Below are 5,000 nucleotides of genomic sequence, written 5' to 3' on the forward strand. Positions count from 1 at the left end.
TTCGCCCCGCATCCTTCTTCTTTGTGCTTCCTCCCCAACATACTACTGCATAGAAGAGGACGCTGGCAACAACAGACTGGTAGAACATCCTGAGGAGCTTGCTGCACACATTGAAGGACCGCAGCCTCCTCAGGAAGTACAGCCTGCTCTGCCCTTAGTTGTAGAGTGCGTCAGTGTTGGCTGACCAGTCCAGTTTATTGTCCAGGTGGAGACCCAGATACTTGTAGGTGCTTACCGCCTCCACATTGACCCCATCAATGGAGACTGGTAGCAGAGCGGGCTTAGACCTGCGGAAATCCACCACCATCTCCTTGGCCTTTGAAGTGTTGAGTTGAAGATGTTGAAGACTTGGTGTTGTAGCAGAAGTCACATGTGTACAGGGTGAACAGGACTGGAGAGAGCACAGTTCCCTGTGGCGCTCCGGTGCTGCTGATCACAGTGTCAGAGAGACAGTTCTTCAGTCTGACGAACTGTGGTCGCTAGGTCAGGTAATCTGTAATCCAGGTTACCAGGTGAGCGTCTACACCAATCTGCAAGAGCTTGTCTCCCAGTTTGAGGGGTTGGATGGTGTTAAAAGCACTTGAGAAATCAAAGAACATGATTCTCACAGCACTTTTCCCCTTGTCTAGGTGAGAATGTGTTCTGTGTAGAAGATAAGTGATGGCATTGTCCACGCCCACTTTCTCCTGGTATGCAAACTGTAACGGGTCTAGTGCATGGCGTACCTGGGGTCTGAGCATACCTAAGACCAGTCCCTCCATTGTCTTCATCACATGTGATGTAAGAGCGACAGTTCTGTAGTCATTAAGCTCACTAGGGTGTGGCTTCTTAGGGACGGGGGTTAGACATGATGTCTTCCACAGTGTTGGAACTTGTCCAAGGCGTAGACTCAAATTGAAGATGTGCTTCAGTGGCTCCCCCAACCTAGCAGCACAGGCCTTGAGTAGCCTTGGACACAGTCAGGCCCCGCTGCCTTATTGGTGAGAGAGGGAGAAGGAAAGTGAGAGAGAGATAGAGAAAGAGAGGGAGAGGGAAAGAGAGAGAGAAAGAGAGAGACAGAGAGAGAGAAAGAGAGAGAGAGAAAGAGAGAGAAAGAGAGAGAGAAAGAGAGAGAGAAAGAGAAAGAGAGAGACAAAGAGAGAGGGAGAAAGAGAAAGAGAGAGAGAAAGAGAAAGAGAGGGAGAAAGAGAAAGAGAGTGAGAAAGAGAAAGAGAGGGAGAAAGAGAAAGAGAGAGGGAGAGAGAAAGAGAGAGAGAGGGAGAGAGAAAGAGAGGGAGATAGAGAGAGGGAGGGAGAGAGAAAGAGAGAGAGAAAGAGAGAGGGAGAGAGAGAAAGAGAGGGAGAGAGAGAGAGATAGCATATGTAACTGATGCATTTGACCGATCGAGCGGATCAGCCATGCACCTGCCGGACTCGAACATGTAACTTGGGAGGAGGGCATGCTAGTAAGGGACTAAGTCCCATGGATGCTAGCTGTTCATGTTACTTACAGGATTGGGAAAAGGACATGCTAGTGTGGGAGCTAAAGTCCCATGGATGCTAGCTGTTCATGTAACTTACAGGATTGGGAAGAGGGCATGCTAGTGTGGGAGCTAAAGTCCCATGGATGCTAGCTGTTCATGTAACTTACAGGATTGGGAAGAGGGCATGCTAGTGTGGGAGCTAAGTCCTATGGATGCTAGCTGTTCATGTTACTTACAGGATTGGGAAGAGGGCATGCTAGTGTGGGAGCTAAGTCCCATGGATGCTAGCTGTTCATGTAACTTACAGGTTTGGGAAGAGGGCATGCTAGTGTGGGAGCTAAGTCCTATGGATGCTAGCTGTTCATGTAACTTACTGGGCATGCTCAGTGCTTAATTTGTAAAGTGGGAGGTGCCGGAGCGCAAAGGCGGGGTGGATCCGGCGACTCAAAACGGGGATTTGAGGTTACAGACCAACAACAACAAAACCTGCGTACATAGCTCTGACTAAAAAAAAACTAAACAACGCGGTGTGTACACCAGGGCAATGTTTATTAACTTCAGAACTTGCAACACTGCAGCACTGCATGGGTGTAAAATGTAAAAAAAAAAAAAACAGCAATTATCCATTATCAAATTATCTAAAAAAACTAGACAAACACTCTACGCATAGGCCGAAATAAAAACATATAGGCTATAGTATGCTATATATTACAATGATGACCACCCAGTAATCAATAATCAACTAGATACAGCGTGGAATGATTAGTAATTTTTTATTGACATATCTGAATACCTATCTGAACCCCTATTTCCCCCGCGGACACCTCCCCCCAATCAAAACACATCGGAACTGACACATAATATGACACAGAGAGGGAGCGGGAGACACAAACACTCACGCGCGCACACACACACACACACACAAGCGCACACACAGACCGGGAAAACAGGAGATACAGAGGAACCAACAAAACAGTCCAACAAGGGGCTAATAGCCTCGGCGCTAAAGTCTGCTATATATTGCAATGATGACCACCTACACCCAGTAGTCAATGATCAACTAGATACAGCGTGGAAGCGCAATTTCTTCCTACCGTAGCCTAGGCCTACTTGTCCAAAATGGCCCATACAGCATCCAGACCCCCGGCCTCCATTACCCTGCTTCTTTCTCTACACCTATGTCCTTTGACCTCACGTAAGGAAAGGGGTTGAACCGGGCAAGCGGCGGGCCGACAAGGCATGTTACTCATGATCATGTAACTTACAGGATTGGGAAGAGGACATGCTAGTGTGGGAGCTAAAGGTGCCCATGGATGCTAGCTGTTCATGTAACTTACAGGATTGGGAAGAGGGCATGCTAGTGTGGAAGCTAAAGTCCCATGGATGCTAGCTGTTCTTACTTGCGTGTCTGTTGGGAGGGAGGTTTACTGAACATACACACTGCACAGTTATCATAGCAGCATCACACATAGATAGACAGACAGAGATAGCATAGGCTGAACCGACTGCTTTAACTAGTTTCTTTACACACAGTACCTCACACACTGACTGTAGTTTGTCCAGACTCAGTCATAGAGCCCCTTTTATGGCAGGATGCTCAGGTGTGTACTCAGTCATAGAGCCCCTTTTATGGCAGGATGCTCAGGTGTGTACTCAGTCATAGAGCCCCTTTTATGGCAGTATGCTCAGGTGTGCTGGAGCAAAGAGACTGGAATTTGTTCCACACACACACATACACACACACACACATACACACACAATCCGGACCCTCAGTCCCTTAGATCCAGGATGTTGGGGAGACAGGGTCAGAGGCACCTCCGTTCATTTCCGTGTGTGTTTGAGGGGTTTATGTCTAAACGCGCATGTGTGTGCGTGTGTATGCATGTGTGTGTTTGAGGGGTTTATGTCTAAACGCGCATGTGTGTGCGTGTGTATGCGTGTGTGTTTGAGGGGTTTATGTCTAAACGCGCATGTGTGTGCGTATGTATGTGTGTGTGTTTGAGGGGTTTATGTCTAAACGCGCATGTGTGTGCGTGTGTATGCATGTGTGTGTTTGAGGGGTTTATGTCTAAACGCGCATGTGTGTGCGTGTGTGTTTGAGGGGTTTATGTCTAAACGCGCATGTGTGTGCGTATGTATGTGTGTGTGTTTGAGGGGTTTATGTCTAAACGCGCATGTGTGTGCGTGTGTATGCATGTGTGTGTTTGAGGGGTTTATGTCTAAACGCGCATGTGTGTGCGTGTGTATGCGTGTGTGTGTTATATAAGCTTATGAATGTGTGTTAAGTTCTTTGATGAATGCAGTACAGACATAAACCATAACACAGACAGACATATAAACTAACATCACAGCACAGGAAAGAGAGAGGGAACAAGACAGCACAGGAAAGAGAGAGAGAACAAGACAGCACAGGAAAGAGAGAGAACGACAGCACAGGAAAGAGAGAGAGAACATGACAGCACAGGAAAGAGAGAGAGAACAAGACAGCACAGGAGAGAGAACAAGACAGCACAGGAAAGAGAGAGAACAAGACAGCACAGGAAAGAGAAAGAGAACATGACAGCACAGGGTAGAGAGAGTGCAATGCTTCACTAGTGGGCGTTTTCCAATCGTATGCCTTATATATATATCTTCTTATATTTTGTGATGTTACGGCTTGGAGCCCTGGGATAACAAGCACTTCCAGTATATACTCTTCCATTTGTCATTAAAAAACAATATAATAAGGTTCAATTTAGAAATGGCTAGTGAAACAACTTTTGTTTATTTGACTTCTGATCAGGTAAGGACTAGATGGAGAGATGCTCTAAAGTAGGCCCCCTGTGTCCTGTAGCTTGGCGCAGTGTAGGATGGGCACCCCTGTGTCCTGTAGCTTGGCGCTGTGTAGAAGGCACCCCTGTGTCCTGTAGCTTGGCGCTGTGTAGGATGGGATACTTCAACCTGAACTGTAGTACTTTTGCTGCCACCTAGTGGTAGAAAATACACATAACAAGACTTAAACCCTCCTGTTGTGTTACGGTCAAATTTTACCGATTTACAATATTTCCCCCTTTAAAAAATATTGTTCATTTATTCTGAATAAAATGAGGCTCCATGCCTCATTAACATAGGACACCTGAACACCCAAAACACATTTTGATCATTTCCATAACAATTTGGGTGTTTCGTTTAGAACACCCGTGTATTCCCGGTCAAAAATGGCCGACCTACCTATTGATCAGATGGACTGTATGTGTGCTTCTGTAGGCTACATAAAAACACACACACACCATCACTCCCTCTTTCCTTCTATGCCACCGCCCACAGGGACTTTTCCCAATAATATCTTCCCCTTTCTGACTTGCATGAGCTCAGGTCAATGAGGCCTGCAGGCCACAAATGGAAGTTCAAAACTGATAAAGGTCTATCACAACAATAGATGATAATATATGTGTTACTATAGAAGTTATAACTAGTAAACATGAAACAAACACACGAGGGTTAATCCTAACCAGCTCACTGTTCTGGGTGAACACAATGACTAGGCTACATGAAGTT

Source organism: Alosa pseudoharengus, unplaced genomic scaffold, assembly GCF_046254945.1.
Source record: "Alosa pseudoharengus isolate Yale_2024_CS ecotype anadromous, Long Island Sound unplaced genomic scaffold, YU_APseudo_1.1 YU_APseudo_1.1_scf_24, whole genome shotgun sequence".
Lineage (NCBI taxonomy): Eukaryota > Metazoa > Chordata > Actinopteri > Clupeiformes > Clupeidae > Alosa > Alosa pseudoharengus.